The 18,445-nt window shown below is 43.9% G+C and overlaps 1 protein-coding gene across 3 annotated transcripts in view; it reads right to left on the bottom strand.

Annotated features, from left to right (window-relative positions):
* Window positions 1-5,263: 5,263 nt before the first annotated feature.
* LOC137650113 (regulator of microtubule dynamics protein 1-like) overlaps window positions 5,264-18,445 on the bottom strand; it is a 314,670-nt gene continuing 301,488 nt past the window's right edge. For 2 of the 3 annotated variants that reach the window (XR_011045912.1, XR_011045913.1), the window contains one exon: window positions 5,264-6,261. The gene's annotated coding sequence lies outside the window, so the exon portion shown is untranslated. The other variant, XR_011045914.1, reaches the window with a different exon arrangement.

Raw genomic sequence — 18,445 nt, 5'->3', positions numbered from 1 at the left:
GAGATTTCGCGAAGTTGATCCGGAACCCCAAGTGTTGAAGGAATGATATGACCTTGTTTGTTGCTGTCAGGCAATTCTCGACGTTGTTCGACCAAACGAGCCAGTCGTCAAGGTACGCTACTACCTGAATTCCTTGGGTTCTTGATTCTTGTATTACCGTCTCTGCCAGTTTTGTGAATATTCTGGGTGCTATATTTAGTCCGAATGGCATTACTTTGAAGGTGTATGCTTGTTTGCCTAGCTTGAAGCCTAGGTACGGACGAAAATGCCTTGCTATCGGAACATGATAGTAGGCATCGGTAAGATCGATGGAGGTGGTGACGGCCCCACGGGGAAGTAAGGTCCGCACCTGAGAGACGGTTAGCATGTGAAACTTGTCGCATTGAATGTAAGAGTTTAGATGGGATAGGTCCAGGATTACTCTTCTTTTGTCTGAGTCTTTCTTTGGCACGCTGAATAAGCGACCTTGAAATTTCAAGTGACGTGCCTTTGAGATTGCATTCTTTTGAAGCAGATCGTCCGTGAACGAGGCTAACTCTTTTGTTGGGTGTTGGTAAAAACTGGTTGGTGGAGGGGGCCCTTCTATCCAACTCCACCCCAGACCTTTGGAAATTATACTGAGTGCCCAACTGCTGAAAGTCCAGTTCTTCCGGAAGATGTAGAGTCTTCCCCCTACCTGTGATGTCTCAATAATTCGTGGAGGGTTTACCTCCTCGTCCTCCGCAGAGACCTCGGCCGCGAGGGGCAATCCTTCCACCTCTGGCACGAAAGGTGCCCCTTGCGCCAAAGCCTCTGGTACGCTGGTATCCATGAGAGGCCCCCTGAGTCTCAAAAGTGGGGTTGTAGACCGGGGAAGCATAGGTAGCGGAAGCTAGCTGAGCCTAAGGGACCAACACGTATTGTTGTTGGTGATGGCCCTTTGAGGTGGAAGGGAGGTTTCCCTGAGCTAAAGGTAACCGGTTGAACCATCTGCTGGGGCTGTCGGGTTTGGTAAGAGGGGAAAGGCCTCAGTCTCTTCCTGCCGCGAGATTGGGGAGTGACAGGTTCAAACTTGCGTTTAGGGACTAGACCCCAACGAACCTTGAGGCTCTGATTAATTCTGGCCGCTTCGCTGAGGACACTATTCACCAGATCTTCTGGGAATAGGTCTGTACCCCAGATTGGGGCCTTAATGAGCCTGTTAGGCTCATGCCTGATGGTGGCTTCCGCTAATACATGTTTGCGGCAGCGGCACCTAGCTGCCAGGAAGTCGTAAGCATCCGACAACAAGGTGTGGAGCAACAACTTTGTTAGCACTTTGAAGAGGGGTTCCTCTTCATATATGAAGGATGTCAATTCCGCTATAGTTGCCGAGTTAATCGAGCGACTCAGGCGCATACGAGCCTCATACTCGAGGCGAATCAGGGACTCCGGGAGCTTAGGGAGTCTCTCACTAAATTGAGTGGAGGCGCAATCAGGGCTCAGCTTACCCACAGTGAATGTCGCCGGGGCACCAGTCCAGCACTCATGGTCCCCCGGGAAAACAAGGGAAGTCAAGTCTGTTTCCCGCAGCTGCGGTAATGGCTTGTCTTCGTTCACGGCCTGCATGGCAAGGTCCATGATTTTAGTGACAAACGGCGTAGGGGTGTGCTCATCTGCCACAAACATGGTGTAAGAACTCTTAAAAGGAGTGAGCATCGTGTTGTCGCACTCCAGCTCATTTAGGGTCCGAACCCAAGTGGATTGGGCCTGTTCTTTCGGGTAAATTACGGTCTCCCTAGGAACTTTGTCCAGGCGGACTAGAGCCTCCTCAGTGAGGCGGGCGAAGCTAGGGAAAGGAAACTGCAAACCCGGCGGGTAGAACTCAAAATCTTCCATCGGCCGGGTGCCAAAACCCTCGATGGTCAACATCCCATACTTAAAGGGTGCATGAATTGCCAACTTCCACGGGTTGTTTTTGACAAACTCCGGGAGTTTCGAGGCATCCGGAATAGCGTACTGCTGCTGTTGGGGCAGACCGGAGCGCATGAGACCCTCGACGAGAGACTCTTGGTTTTGAACTTTCGAGACGAGGGTATTAACTAAGGTACCCAGGCGTTCCAAGGTGTTGGAAAAGGCCGACACGTCGAAAGAAGGCGCCGGGGCGCTTACCGCCGGCTGCGTAGGTTGCAAGCCGGGTGTCACTCTCGACTCCGGGGCGGGAGGAGCATGTGTGACTGGGTCCACAGGGACCTTGGAAGACGAAACTCGTGAGGACGAAGTCCTAGGGGTTCTGGGTGGTTTCGTCGCATTGGAAGACCTGCGGGTCTTAGTTAGGGGTTTGCGTGACGACTTAACCTTCGGCAACACAGGAGGGTTGCTGACATCAGTGGGGTGTCGTCCAGAGAACCCCGGAAAAGAAGAAGTAGAAGATGTAGAAAAGGCCGGACTAAGGACAGGAATCTTAGACCGGGACACACTTGCCTCACTTACAGTCCTACCTGGGTCTGGCTCATCCAAGGCCATGGGTTCGACGTCCAAGTTCATAGCAGCCACGTCACTGGTGATGGATTCTCCAGGAACACCGGGGTCTTCGGAGAGGAGTTGCTCAGTGATCCCTGCGATGATAGGATCCGCCACCTCATTAGGAACAGCCGCTGAATGTTTGGCGTTTGGATAAAGGAGGTTGCACATCTCCTCAGAGAGAACGTAGGGGTGCCGGCCCTTGACATTGCGGGCGAACCCGCCGACCCATACCTTGAGAGTCGCAAAGGCTGTAGACTTGGAAGACTGTAAACTCTGAAAGAGAAGGTACCGTTACTAAGGAAGGAGAGGTAGAGAACACCGAGAAGCTGAATAAACCGAACGCATGCGTCGTCGGAGTCTCCTATGACTAATTTTAAATTAGAATATAACCAGATAGCAGGTAAATCCCGAAATTGGTCTAAGTAAAACTATAACGTAAAATAACGGTAGGAACACTTACTGAGTCCGAAGTGAGGATGGAGACAAGGTCGTAGCAGACCACACAGTTGTCGGGATGCCAGACAGTTAAATCGTCGACGTGGACCGAACAGTGGGCGTGTGACCTACACACATCAAGTCCGCATGCTTGCTGTTGAACGGCCGCACAGGCTGTCATCATACAGCGAACAACCTGTAATATAAAGGATACATAAGTATCACAGGTAATTCAGTATCCTACGGGGATCCCGGGTATGCCGGGACTAAAGTAAACGATAAGAAACGTTAGCATTAGGATACTATATGAGGTTCTCCCGACAGGGCCGGGAGAAAAGGCGTACAAATTAAGTTAACTTACAATAATTAGGATTAACCGTATAGTTAATGATTAACTTAATAACAACAATAAGGGAATTCCGTGTATGGTGAGATCATTCCGGGTAAGGGTAAGGGAGATAATATCCCTTAGGCATCAGAGAGTGAACACGTAGAGATATAAGGTTAACATAACATGTTTCCGTTGGCTTCGGAGAGACAACTGAGTGAGGGAGACAGGCACCGGACCTACCGGGGTAGGGGGGGAGGACTCCCTACTAAAGGAACCTTAAGTTAATAACCACTCAATAAAACCATGTAATATCCCGCATGGGGAATGAACAGAGAGCTCACAACCAAAGGGACAACCAAAACTCCCGATCTCCTGACGGCCAATCGAAGAGGGCGGGAATCCGGCTGTGGCGGAAGGAAGTGAATAACTCGCAAGAGTAACAGATCTAGGCTCTGATAAGGCAAGGAGTCAAGCGGTATCCCGGGGAGGGATGGGGGGAGGTCGGAGCGTACGGACGAGAGGGATCGGCCGAGAACCCGAAAAGCTGACTCCAGGTCTCTAAGAGACGGCAGGTATCCCCAGGGGGGATGGGTTGTATGCGGTGGCATACTCAGGCTCAGGTAGTGGGAGGAGCTCCAGAGGGGAAGAGGAGTATGGGGAGGCATACTAGAGATCAGGGAGTGGGGGGAGCCAAAGAGCCGCAGATGGATACGAGGCGATTGCGAGAGGCCGAGCGAGGACAGGAGTACCAACCTGTCCGACCAGGATCGCGAGACACTAACATAACGAATGATCACAACACGGAATAAAAATAACTAGGTTAAGGCATGCAAGATAAGCTGATACAATAAATATGAGAGAGAGGGACGCAAGAAAGGCAGGGAAAAACAAAATAATGCAAGGGCGCGCCCGCCAGTACGGGGAGGACCAGGGCTGGACAGGGGTGCCAACATAACACCGAACGGAAACAAACCGAATGGTAAACTAAACGTTAAACACTGCCGATCGAGAATCCCCCTTAGATAAAATGACTAAACTCTTAAATAACAGCGATTTCATGGAATTGTGGGAAGAGAACTAATCTTAAAATATCAGCACAAGGCGTCTTCACGGTACTGACCGAGAGGGGCGAGCCAAAACCTAACACGGCATGGGATAACCATGGTGAAAACAATAATAGTAAAATAATTGCTCAAGCATCGGTAAAAGCGCAAGGTTCAAAACGAATAACAAATAGTATGGAGGACCAAATGTACAGTAAATCGTTAACAACGGGCAAGGAGGTAGCAAGAACTAAACTGGCCGCCACGTCGCGGGGTCGACAACAATAGTGAAACAAATAATCATGAATAACACTAAAAGTAAGGTTAATGCTACCTCCGAAAGCTCAGAAAACATAAGTCTGGTACTTAACTTCGATGAAGCTTGAGAGTCCGACATCATGAGCAGAAAGGGTGTAAAAATCTAAAAAGCACAAGCGAAAAAATCACAGCAACAAAGCGAGAGCAATGCTAAATGAGGAGTGACGTCATTGGCGTGGGTGGGCTTGTTGGTAGCGACGGTCTGTGGTGGTCTTGGGACGGCTCCTCTTGGTTTGGGGGATGTTGACGAGGAGATATCTAATTGGTACGAGACCTCTGCATGTGATTTTCACGCCCTTGTTACAATATACCGACACCTTTCAGGTGAGCGAGCTGGGTTCACACCTAGCATTCCTATGCAATTTTTTCTCTGGTATTATTTAGCAGTTATATACCTTAGAAATGATGCTAAAGGAGCATTTCACTGGGCGGCACAGGTCGGAGCCCAGAAAAGCATTCTTGGCAACAAGTGGAAAATGGTACAAGGGCTGTTGTTTTTATTTTCAAGGTAGAGAAGCCCTTTCTGCAAAGATAATAGCACTATGAATTCCAGGTAAAGGTTATTGAAATCCTTAGATATTTTACAATTGAAATGTGATATTCAATACCCCAATAAAATTTTAATAATCAAGAAGGAAAAATGATCACAATGTGATATACAAAAATGTATTTAGGATAATTGCTGTAATACTATCAAAGAAAGATTATGAGAAAACTACTTACAGGATAATATAAATATTAGTACAATGTACTTGTGACGTAATGAAAACTATATTTACAAGAATCTACACAATATGAGCATTTTAAAATTAATTCAACTTGCATAGTTTAATACACCTTGTCTAAAAAGAGTCCCCTACAATAATAGTTGAATACTGTATACACACAAACCAGCTCTCTTTCAATTGAATACAGTGCAGTATCTATAACATCAACTAAAATATGTAAGAATTATATTATTTACCTATAATATAAATAATTAACTAGCCCAAAAGTCAGAAGAAATATGACTGGAATTCATGCATTAATTAGTGTTAAAAATATGAAAGATATCTGCCTCTTGTTCTAAAAGGGTGTCAACATATGTTTGAAATTAGTCATTCCCCCTGCATAATCTTTGCACATAAATATAGCTTATTCTACCACAAAAACACTTACATCAACTTGGAACAATCTCAAAACTAATTATGCATAAAAGCTGGGGGGTAATTTCAAATCAATAATGTTCTCTTACCTTTAGCCACATTCAAAATATAGTTTGTAATGCAATAAGTCCTTGTACATATCAACATTAAATGTATAAATAACAGTTGAAAAATATTAAGGCACAAAACTAGATAAAAACTTTCTGCTCAATGGTAAGAAACAGATATGTCATTTTTATTTTTTTTTTTAATATTCTTCACAAACAATATTTCATTAAGAAAATAAAAATCACATCAATAAAATACTCAAAAGGTTTAAACCCTTTTCTGAACAATCAGATAACACATTAACTTCATGTTGCCATACTGATACATTACAAAGTAAATGTTTGTCAAGTGCACTATGATGACAAATCAAGCATCTTCCTATGATTTATCATATATACAATTAAACCGTGATGTATTTTCCCTGGAGTCAATATAGAAAGATGAAGTTTCCCAGGGTCTGAAAATATCAAATATCAAAATAAAAAGGTGCAAAATTGCAGTATTGTACTGTACTGGATTTTAAATTTTGTAAGCAGTTGGCGCCTTTCCTACTGGTCCCTTTACCCCCAGAGACTCTCCTTGCTTACACCTGTATCTGCCCATAATGAGCCATTCCTTTACTAAAATCCATACCATGGGCTATTGTTCCATACTCCCCCATGTCACTGCCTTAACCTGTAGCATATAAATTTTTGTGCGTGCTTCCTTCCATTACCTCATTTTTCATAGAAAGCTAAATTTCCAATGTCTACGTTACACATAATTGTCTACTGTATTTCTAGGTTTCTCACTATTAATCTTAATAAGTATAATGTATAATACTTATAAAAAAGTTTAGATATACGCTGGGTAAGTTTCACAACTGTCTAATCTTACTAGGACAAAAGTTTTGAACAATTAAAATTCTAACCCATGTTCACGAAGCAGGACGGACTTATCAACAACTCATGACTAAAAATCATAAAATAAATCTATTCAGCATAATAAATGTGAATTCCTCTGAAAAACTATATACCATCAACTTCTATAATTCTAAACATGGTAGGCCTACATTACAGTATATAGGCCTAATCCACTACTTGAGGGTACACTTGGGCATGCTGTTCTATCTCGTTTCTCTTCCTCTTGTTTTCTTAAGTTTTTATAGTTTATATATGAAAGATCTAATTTAATGTTGTTACTGTTCTCAAGATATTTTATTTTGATGTTTATTACTTCTCTTGTAGTTTATTCATTTCCTTCTTTCCTTTCCTCATTGGACTACTTTTCCCTATTGGAGCCTTTGGGCTTATACCATCTTGCTTTTCCAACAAGGGTTATAGCTTAGCCTGTAATAATAATAATAATAATAATAATAATAATAATAATAATAATAGTTTTTACTTAAATTACATAATTCTGTCAAATAAAGAAAATTCATCCTCATAGAATATCTTCTGGACATAAAGTACTTGTATATAAGTTCAAGTACAAAACTAAGCCTTATAAAAACTACGGTATTAAATTTCTCAATAAATCTTAACCGATAGAAAATCTTCTCAATAGGAAGAACACTGGCAAAGTCAGTACCAAGTCAAGTCAGTATTGCGTGCTTGCACTTAGATATGTAGAGTAGGTTCTCAGCTGTTGAATAGCATCATTAGTTGCCTGTATGCAGGTGCAAGCAGGTTTTAGTCTTAATACTTTTCAGAAATTTGTAAAAGAATGGTTTCAACCAATTTTTGCAATTCTTTCCTATTTGCCTATTTATTTTCATTTACTGTACAGTAATCCCTCACCTATCGCTCCCTCAGTACATCATGGATTTACAAATATGACAAATTTAAAGTAATTTGTATTTTTCTTAACAAGACAAACCTTGAGCTCTTTATTAAGGAATACACTTTCGGCAAAGCTGGAAGACTAGCCATAAGACTTTTAGCGAGGTATAACAACCCCACCGCTAGTTAGGAGGTAGTACCGACTACCCCACTCAAACAAACACCTGTGTTGTCTTGTCACTTTTAATTGCATGCAGCCCAAACTTGTATAAAGAGGTTAAGGTTTGAATCGTTAGGAAAAATACAAATTACTTTAAAATGATATTTTAATTATAAAATAAATTTTTGAATATACTTACCCGGTGAATATATAATAGCTGCAACTCTGCGGCTCGACAGAAAACACACTCAAAAAACTCGCGAGCGATCGCTATGAAGGTTGCGGGTGTGCCCACCAGCGCCAACTGTCGGCCAGATACCACTCTTGCATGTAAACAAACCCTTCAAATCTTCTCGTCCCGCTGCGTCTCTATTGGGGAGGAAGGGAGGGTCATTTAATTTATATATTCACCGGGTAAGTATATTCAAAAATTTATTTTATAATCAAAATATCATTTTTAAATATTTAACTTAGCCGGTGAATATATAATAGCTGATTCACACCCAAGGCTGTGGGTAGAGACCAGAGTTAATTAAGTTTACAGCGTATAAGCTAAGAGTTTTTTCATTTTGACAGTTATCAATATAACAAAACCAAAATATATAGGTACCTGGTAAGGAAGTTGACTTAGACGATTACTCTGCCTTGTAAGTCTGTCTTCCTCACGGAGCCCAGCGATCCTCTTAGGATGCTGAAAGACTCCCAGGAGCTGAAGTATCAAGGGTTGCAACCCATACAACAGGACCTCATCAAACCCCTAATCTGGGCGCTCTCAAGAAATGACTTTGACCACCCGCCAAATCAACCAGGATGCGAAAGGCTTCTTAGCCTTCCGAACAACCCATTAAACAATATTAAAAACATTTCAAGAGACAGATTAAAAGGATATTGGAATTAGGGAAGTGTAGTGGTAGAACCCTCACCCACTACTGCACTCGCTGCAACGAATGGACCCAGTGTGTAGCAGTCCTCGTAAAGAGTCTGGACATCTTTTAAGTAAAATGACGCGAACACTGACTTGCTTCTCCAAAAAGTCGCGTCCATAATACTTTGCAGAGATTTATTTTGCTTGAAGGCCACGGAGGTTGCTATATCTCTAACTTCGTGCGTCTTAACCTTAAGCAAACATCGGTCTTTCTCATTCAAGTGAGAATGAGCTTCTCGTATTAAAAAAATCTGATAAAATATGACAAAGCATTCTTTGACATAAGCAAAGAAGGTTTCTTAACTGAGCACCATAATGCCTCAGATTTCCCTCGTAATGACTTAGTACGAGCTAAATCGAACTTAAGAGCTCTAACAGGACATAATACTCTTTCCAGTTCGTTGCCTACGATCTCTGATAAGCAAGGAATATCAAAAGATTTAGGCCAAGGACGAGAAGGCAGTTAATTTTTGGCCAGGAAACCAAGTTGAAGTGAACAAGTGGCTTTTTTCTGTAGAAAAGCCGATGTTCTTACTGAAGGCATGAAGTTCACTGACCCTTTTAGCCGAAGCCAAGCACACTAGGAAAAGTGTCTTGAGGGTGAGATCCTTCAGGGAGGCTGAATGTAATGGCTCAAACCTGTCTGACATGAGGAACCTTAGGACCACGTCTAAGTTCCATCCAGGAGTTGCCAAACGATGTTCCTTAGAGGTCTCGAAAGACTTAAGGAGATCTTGGAGATCTTTATTGTTGGAAAGATCTAAGCCTCTATGTCGAAAGACCAAAGCCAACATGCTCCTGTAGCCCTTAATCGTGGGAGCTGAAAGGGAGTGAACCTTTCTCAGATGTAAAAGAAAATCTGCGATTTGGGCTACAGAGGTACTGGACGAGGACACAGATGCTGACTTGCACCAGTCTCGAAAGACTTCCCACTTCGACTGGTATACTCTAATGGTAGAAGCTCTCCTAGCTCTTGCAATCGCACTGGCTGCCTCCTTCGAAAAGCCTCTAGCTCTTGAGAGTCTTTCGATAGTCTGAAGGAAGTCAGACGAAGAGCGGGGAGGCTTTGATGGACATTCTTTACGTGGGGTTGACGTAACAGATCTACCGTTAGAGGAAGACTTCTTGGAAAGTCTACCAGCCATTGAAGTACCTCGGTGCACCACTCTCTCGCGGGCCAGAGGGTAGCAACCAACGTCAACCTTGTCCCTTCGTGAGAGGCGAACTTCTGCAGTACCTTGTTGACTATCTTGAATGGTGGGAATGCATATAAGTCCAGAAAAGACCAATCCAGTAGAAACGCGTCTATGTAGATTGCTTCTGTATCAAGGACTGGAGAGCAATAGATTGGTAACCTTTTGGTCAACGAGGAGGCAAAGAGGTCTATGGTGGGTTGACCCCAAGTAGCCCAAAGACTCTTGCCCACGTCCTTGTGGAGGGTCCATTCCGTGGGTATCACCTGACCCCTCCGACTGAGACAGTCTGCCAAGACGTTCAAGTCCCCCTGGATGAATCTCGTCAACAGGGAGATGCCTCGAATTCTTGACCATAAGAGAAGGTCCCTTGCGATCTCGAGCAGCGTGAAGGAGTGTGTGCCTCCTTGCTTGGAGATGTACGCCAAAGTTGTGGTGTTGTCTGAGTTGCCTCTACCACTAAGTTTCGAAGAAGCTTTCTAATATCATCAAGGGCTAATAGCTCCTTGCCGTTGATGTGCATGCTCTTCTGACTTGAGGTCCACAGACCCGAGCATTCCCGACCGTCCAGGGTCGCACCCCAACCCAAATCCGACGCGTCTGAGGACAACACGTGGTTTGGGTTCTTGACTGCTAGGGATAGTCCCTCTCTCAGACTGATATTGCTGTCCCACCATTTCAGGCATGCCTTTACTGGTTCGGAGACTGGGAATGATACCGTCTCTAATGTCTTGTCCTAGTTCCAGTGAGAGGCTAGATGGAACCGGAGAGGCAGAAGGTGTAGTCTCCCTAGTGAGACAAACTGCTCCAGGGATGAGAGAGTCCCTACGAGACTGTTCCAACTCCTGACTGAATAAACGTTTCGTTTCAGCATTAGTTGGACTTCGAGCAGGGCTTGACTGCGAATCTCCATCCCCAAATATAGAATAATCTGGGATGGGATCAGTTGGGACTTTTAGGTTGACCAAAAGTCCCAACTCCCTGGCCAGACTCAACGTCCAATGTAGATCCTGCAGACAGCGAAGACTGGACGATGCTCTGAGAAGCCAGTCGTCCAAGTACAGGGAGGCTCGGATCCCCGATAGATGGAGGGATTTTGCCACATTCCTCATGAGCCTCGTAAACACGAGAGGCGCAGGACTGAGGTCAAAGCACAGGGCTCGAAACTGGTACCCCACATTCCTGTAAACAAACCTCAGAAACGGTTGGGAATCCGGGTGTATAGGAATGTGGAAGTATGCCTCCTGAAGGTCGAGAGAGACCATCCAGTCGCCTTCCATAAATGCTGTCAAGACAGCCTGGTAGACTTCATCGTGAAGTTTGTCTTGACAATGAACACATTGAGCACACTTGCCTCTTACGTACTCCTGCAGTGAACATGGCTGCCAAATCATTGGAGCCATCCCTGAGGGACTTGTTCCTGCAGAGAACGTGGCTGTCAGATCATTGGAGCCATCCCTGAAAGCCTTGTTTATGCATGACATAATTGTACAGCAAAACTTCAAAGGCTCGAAAATAGCTGTGAAGTCGACCTGTAAAATCTTGGAGCGTCTCATGGCCAGGCGCCAGGGAGAGTCTATGAGGTTTGAGAAGTCTATCTGGGCAGAGGCAGGAACTCCCAAGCCGAGAACTTCTCTCGTGTCATATCAGACTCTCGTTCTATAAGCCAGTTTAAAAGAAGGGAAAGCAAAGGCTGTCTCCCCCAAACTCCTCCTGGTGATAAACCAGTCGCCTAGCAAACGTAAAGCTCTCTTAGAAGAGCGAGAGAGCACTAGCTTATAAAACAACGGCTTCGAAGTAGCTAGGCCTAGTGTAAGCTCTGACGTTTAGGCGAACGAGGAGCAGCAGTTACAAAAAGATCCGGACAAAGATCCTTAAAAATCAGCATGATTTATTTAAAGTCCATAGAGGGCTAAGCAGCTTTAGGCTCCTCTCCGTCTGACAGAGTCCTCAAGGGAATATCAGTAGGAGGGGGAACAGCAACTTCCTCATCTGAAGGAACCTTGTCCGATAATAGCCGAGTCTCAAGCAAGGGAGAGACCTACCGTGGTGGCAATGCTTTACAAGCAGAGTCCACACGCACTGGTGCATTAGTAGCGGACCAGGACGCAACGTCATGTAACTGCTTGACAGTCTGTGAACTGTCAACAACAACAGGTGCGTGAGGACGCACAGCGTCCACTCGAGACTGCTTTGACCGCCTAGACTGAGCAGTCAAAACAACTCTAGAATGCGGAGGTTGACGCTCAGCGTCAAAACAAGTCAACTCCGATTGTTGGCGAACGTCCTGAACGTCAACAGGAGCATCAGCAAGTGGCCTAACGTCCAAATGTGGCTGAAAATCCACACGAGACCGCATCGAGTGTGGTTCTAAACAACCTGACTGACGTGACTTGGCTACGCCAACGTCAACAGGACGCACAAAGGAACGTTAGGGTGGCTGAAGGCCAGGATCTCGATGAGATAAACGGCTAGGCTCAACGGACTTATCGGCAGAATAGTCTTCCATAAGGGAGGCAAGCTTATTCTGCATGTCTTGCCGTACAACCCATTTAGGATCAACGGGAATGGTTGCGGTAAGAGACGAGGGTAACGTCTGTGACCGCAAAACCTTGCCTACAAAAAGACTCTCGGAGTCTGTGTTACGCTTTTGTTAGGCGGCGAGCAGTCTTCCGATGACTGCATAGGGTTAGAGCTGTCCTAATAGTTAAAACCAGGATGCTGGACCTGTCCTGAAAGGACTGACTTTCGCTTAAAGGGCCTCGAAACCTTGTTCCACGGTTTCTTATGCGAAAAGCCTTCGGATGACGAGGAGAAAATCGTCTCTCTCGCCTTATGGTAGGGGTGATCTTGGTAAGATACACCCGATACCATAGAGGGAACGTCTGTTCGCTGATCAAGGCCTCTCGAACCCATAAGTCGTACGACATTACTTCTCCCCTGGGCTTGGGAGCTTGCAAGAGGTCCCGGACTAGGCGAACGACAGGCACGAACAGACGAACCCTCGGTCGCAACACTGATAACACTTTGCGCAATATCACTTTATCACTACGATTTTCTGTTTTGCACTTATTTCACTGAAATCGAATTTTTTAACAATTCACATTAGGTATGAATAAAACTGATTTCTACCTGAAGCACGCAATTCTACCCTCATCAAAAGGTTGTAATTGCGAAATCAGTCGTATAATGTAAGCACATTAATACCAGCAAAAAACAGTAAACATATTTTAAGATAAAAAAATCAGTGGCTGGGGAAGAGACTAAACACTAGTTCATTCAAAACTACGTTTTCAATCTCTCACCGTACAGTGCCTTGGGACGAGAATAAAAACTAAAAACATTTTATCCTTTCTCCCCGTACAGAGACTAGGGACGAGAGTAACTCGAGAACAACGTTACTCGCTTGGGACGAGATAAAGATCGGAACGTTCTCTCTCCTCTCTCTCTCTCCGTCTCTATCTCTCTCTCTCTCTCTCTCTTGATTTCGCACCGAAGAGAAGAGCCCACTTACCTTTCGTCAATAAACAGGTTATTAGACCAAAGGAAAAAAAAACTGAAAGGTTTTTCAATTAAAAGTTCCTTTAAAATAGTCTTTAAAACATTTAAGCTTTGAAAGAAAAAAGAACAAAACGTCAGAATCGATTTACTCTTTCTGCAAAGTGAAACCGTGATACTCTTTCTCTCTATCGTAACGATAGAGCGCAAACTGCGTAGCATAAATAAACTAAACGTTAGTTCATCTTTGAAACAGTACGAAGACTATTCAAAGAAAAAAACTATCATAAAATATTTACTAAAAATATTTCATTTAATAAGTTTTAAATCATTAGCTCTGTAAAAGTTATTTACGATTGAAAAGGGCTCAACGTTGTTTAACTTCGGTTTCCAAGTTAGGACCGCCTACTCTCAGGAAAGGTCGCATATAAACAAATCATTAAAATTTATTTTGATGTTTATTATAAATGGAAAGCTAATCGAAGAGGCCTAATAAAGGCGGTTGAGATATAAAATATATAGAGGAAAATCTATAATTAATTTATAACGTGATAAGATAATTGCTAAAAGCCTAAAACACACTTCCGTCTAAGGGAAGGGTCGGCCATTTAAAAGTCAAAGAAAGTCCATACTCTCTCTCTTGTCATCAAAAATTAAATCTATCCAAAAACGAGTTCAAGATTTAAGATGAAGATAAAACACCTGCACTGCGAAAGCTCAAACCAAAATGAAGTACTTCACTAAATATGTTGAGAAAACTCCAGGTTCTACAGCGAGTATTGATACGTCTTGTCGTCAACGTCGACAGAGAAGAATTGAAGGGTTTGTTTACATTCAAGAGTGGTATCTGGCCGACAGTTGGCGCTGGTGGGCACACCCGCAACCTTCATAGCGATCGCTCGCGAGTTTTTTGAGTGTGTTTTCTGTCGAGCCGCAGAGTTGCAGCTATTATATATTCACCGGCTAAGTTAAATATTTAAAATTTGTCATTTGTTCCGTCACTAAATACTGTACAAACCTTTTTGCTCTTTATTAAGGAAGACTTACCCCTAAGGTGGGTGGAAATCTTAACCAACTGGCTGTACTATGTACGCATAAAGAGGAAAACCCTAACACCGCGCTAAAATTTTGTGCAATAGCACGCTTTAGTGGCCTTAGCAATTCGTGTGATTATGTAATGCTAGCAATGTGACTTGTCTAGGTAAGAATTCTCTATAGATGTTACCCAATCCCACCTTTCCAGGGAGTATGGGGACACAAGTGTATATTTCTATAAAAGGTTACACAAGGGAAATAGTTAGTACCTGCACACAGAGGAGGCCAGCTTGCAGAGTACTGTAGGTGCTGTTCCCCGGGAGAGGGGAAGATGAAAGAAAAGAAAGAGCCAGTCATTCTTATAATTCACCACAGACTTAATACCAGGTAACCTCTGCCTTCTATCATCTGCTACTTGTCCATCAAGGAGCTTGAGGTGTTTAATCCACTTGTTGAGCAGCCACCACAGAACCAATGGAGAACATCTCCATATTTCTGTGGGTCACGTCTTGCAGGTCGTGGGCAGTGAAGGTCATTTGACGATTCCACACACACGATTGAAGGACCTGCGTCACAGAGTAGTTCTTCTTAAACGCTAGGTACGTACTAATGACCATAACGTCGTTAGCTCTCAGAATCCATGTATGTGGAGAAGGATCAGGATTCAAAGCACAGTCTATGACCTTATGAATCCAAGCTGAGATCATGTTTTTGGTGATCCTTCTCTTAAACTTTCCCATGCTGACGAAGAGTGATTTCACTCAGGGACGAGCTCCTGCAGTTCTTTTGAAGTAGCATCTCACGGCTCTCACTGGACATAGTAGCAGTTAATCTGGGTCATCAGTTCCATTATGGAGACTCTCAACCTGGAAGGGCCCGAATCTAGGATCCACTACCCCCGGATTTTGAGTCTTGGCATTAACTCAGGGTCAAAGTTGAGCATTACCTCTCTCCATCTCCTTGAATGGGAGACGTCAAAGGAAAGACCATGAAATTCACTTACTGTCTTGGCTGAGGCCAAAGCAATAAAGAAAACAGTCTTCAGAGTCATGTGAAGATCTGATACCTGGCGTAATGGTTCGTAAGTGGCTCCTTTCAGAGGCCAAAGGACATGAACACATTCCATTGAGGAGGTCTAACTTTTGACTGAGGACAGATAAGCTCGAAACTCCGTATGAGGAGAGACAGCTTCAACGAAAAGGAAATATTAACTCCTTTCTATTTAAAGGCGAGGCTCAAGGCTGAGTGATAACCTCTCACCGCCAAGACCGAGAGGAGCTTTTCCTCTCAAAGGTAACAAAGAAATCTGCTATTGCTGGAATAGAGGCATCAAGGTGAGAGATACCCCTTCCATGACACCAACCACAGAAGACAGTCCACTTAACCTGGTAGACAGCAGCTGAAGATTCCTGGAGATATCTGAACCTCTTCACAATGTGTTTCAAAAGTCCTTTCTGTGTAAAGAGATGTTGGAAGACCTCTAGGCATGAAGCCGTAGGGACTCTACAGTGTTGAGGTAGATGTTCACGTGTGGTTATCCAAGTATATAGTGATGTGGAGGGAGTTCTCTCAGGACTTTTGTCAACAGCTGAAGAAGGTCATTGTTAGACTGGAGGATGATCTTACCTTCTGTTGAGCACCATTCTCATCCGGCAAAATGGGGGAAAGGCGTAGAAGTCAATGTTGTCCTAACATTGTTGGAATGCATCTTGCCAAAGAGCCTGGGAATCCAGGACCGGGGAACAGCCTAGGCGGAGCTAGTTGTTCAACGATGTAGCAAACAGGTCCACTGTCGGGGAACTCCACTGTTATATGTACGTTAAATTTATGTATATTGTATTGCAAAACTTGTGAAAAGGGGTTATTTTTTTCATGTATGTTAATGTAAAAATAAAACAATTCATTTTTATATATGTTAATGCAATTGTAGCTAAAAAAATATCACTGTGTTCTGGAAGAGGTTGACGGCACAGGTTGATATGGCGTCACAGAAAACTGAGGGTCGTCCGTTATTGTTGATACGGATCCTTCTTCCTCCTCGGGTGGCTGGTCCATTCTAGATATTTCTTATAACTACTGTACTTAGGCGCCAGCTGTCTGACAAACATGAGTTCAACAGGATAAATTGAGAGTGGGTTCCTGGTGCGGCACTATTGCGTAATATTAGTCTTGAATGCTCCGGAATTCTCTAGAGAAAACAGTTCCCGATATAAAAGGACAGGGGAAGCAAGAATGAGGAGAGACCTGACTGAACATCACATGTGTTTAGAGACATTTTTCAGCTACACCCTCTTTGACTCTGAAAGTTAGTGACTACACACAACGATAGAGTATCTTGAAGAAGATAAAGAAGTTCAAGAAATTCATCTCTTCAATATTAGAAGCCCTGATACTTCATGTCAACGATCAACCTTTTTATATAAGTAACGTCTACTGTCCCTCGCTGCATAGAAGTAAATTTGTCCTTCTTCGTAACAACTTTGTATATTTACCCATTAGTTTTGGTGTGTCGTAATTATTCAGTGAATCTTGTGAAATACTGAAAATATTTATGTTAAATCCTAAATAGAGTTTTATTTTCTGTTTGCTGGCTACTATTATCATTTGCTGTTAATGTTTTACTATAGTTTCATAAACTTTTTGAGTAGATTTTGCATAATCTACATTATGTACGATAGTTGAATGTAACACCCACAAAGTCAGAACTTTGTCGGCTACTAGATGATTCAAAGACCACTTGGAGCCTACTATCTGAGTTGCTTTGCTAATGTTGTCTACAAGCAGATTCTCTTTCCTGGAACGAAGCAAGCCAATGGGAATATCGAGTTGTCTTATGTGCATTTTAGCATCTCTACTGCTAAAAGGCAAAGGTGCTAAGAAAAGTTACTGCCTTGCTTGTTTACGCAAGCAACTCCCGAGATGTTGTCACTTAACAACCACAGAGTGACCTGTCAGGAACTGATGGAACTGGTGCAGGGTAAGGAGGCTGCCCTCATCTCCCGAGGGTTTATGAGCTGGGATCTTTCGGACTCGGACCAGAGCCCGGAGGCTGCGCGATGTAACAGATAGGGCCCCCACCCTTCTTTTGAAGCATCTGAAAAGAGCATCAATTCCAGGGGAGGATAGAGAAGGTCGACTCCTTGGAAGAGGTTCTCGTCGGACACTCAACATTTCAAGTCGGTTCTTGGCTTGGGTCCCATGGGGACCAACCTTTATGTGGAAGGCATTTAAATCTGTTGCCAAGGCAGTGGAGGCTGGTAGACCATGTCCTGCACTCGAGGAGTGCAAGCCTCTGTCACTATCCTTTCCCAGGCAGGAAAAGGATTGGAAGGAAGTCCACTTAACCTTTTCAGTAGGAAGACTAGACACGGATGTCGCTAGACGACAGTTTAGCGAGAATCTCCCTAAACTATCTGAGTTTCTTTTGGGTAAGGAACAAGAGACAAAGGAGAGATTTGCAGCCTCCCTATCCCTACAGAACTGCATAGAGTTATGTTCAGCCCATCAAAGTACCCCAGACATGCTCATGTTCTTGGCCAAAATGCATATGGCCACCTTAGTAAAAGACCTTTATGCCTTTATGAAGGCTAGGAGAGCCTGTAGGGAGTTTGTGTTCGCTGCCGCAACAGTGAAACACGAAACCAGGAAGCTAATAACTTCCAACATCTGGGGTAGAGACCTCTTTCCAAACGAGGTAGTTAGAGAGGTGATTAAGAAGGCCACCACGGAGAACATAAGACTTCTCCAAAAGTGGGGCATCTTTTCAAAGAGAAAGTCTTCCACGGTTGTGGGTCCCCAACCTAAAAGGAAGACGGAAAAGTCTAGAAATGTTCCTCGGGCTGTTCAACAATATCCCACAGTTACAATGACCACGGTGCCACAGGTAAGCGGTCGAATATGTAAACCTTCTGATCAGGCGAGGTAAGAGACGCTTCTGGTAGGAGGGAGGTTCCTTCAGGATCGCTGGACCTTCGATCCTTGGGTCCAAGGCCTAATTAAGATGGGACTAGGATGGAAAATAGACATGCCTCCACCATCATTTCCTCAACTCTTCCTACACTCCAAAACCC

This window comes from Palaemon carinicauda, chromosome 11 (assembly GCF_036898095.1).
Source record: "Palaemon carinicauda isolate YSFRI2023 chromosome 11, ASM3689809v2, whole genome shotgun sequence".
Lineage (NCBI taxonomy): Eukaryota > Metazoa > Arthropoda > Malacostraca > Decapoda > Palaemonidae > Palaemon > Palaemon carinicauda.
The sequence above is the reverse complement of the archived record's forward strand: the minus strand, read 5'-3'. Positions and strand labels throughout refer to the sequence as shown.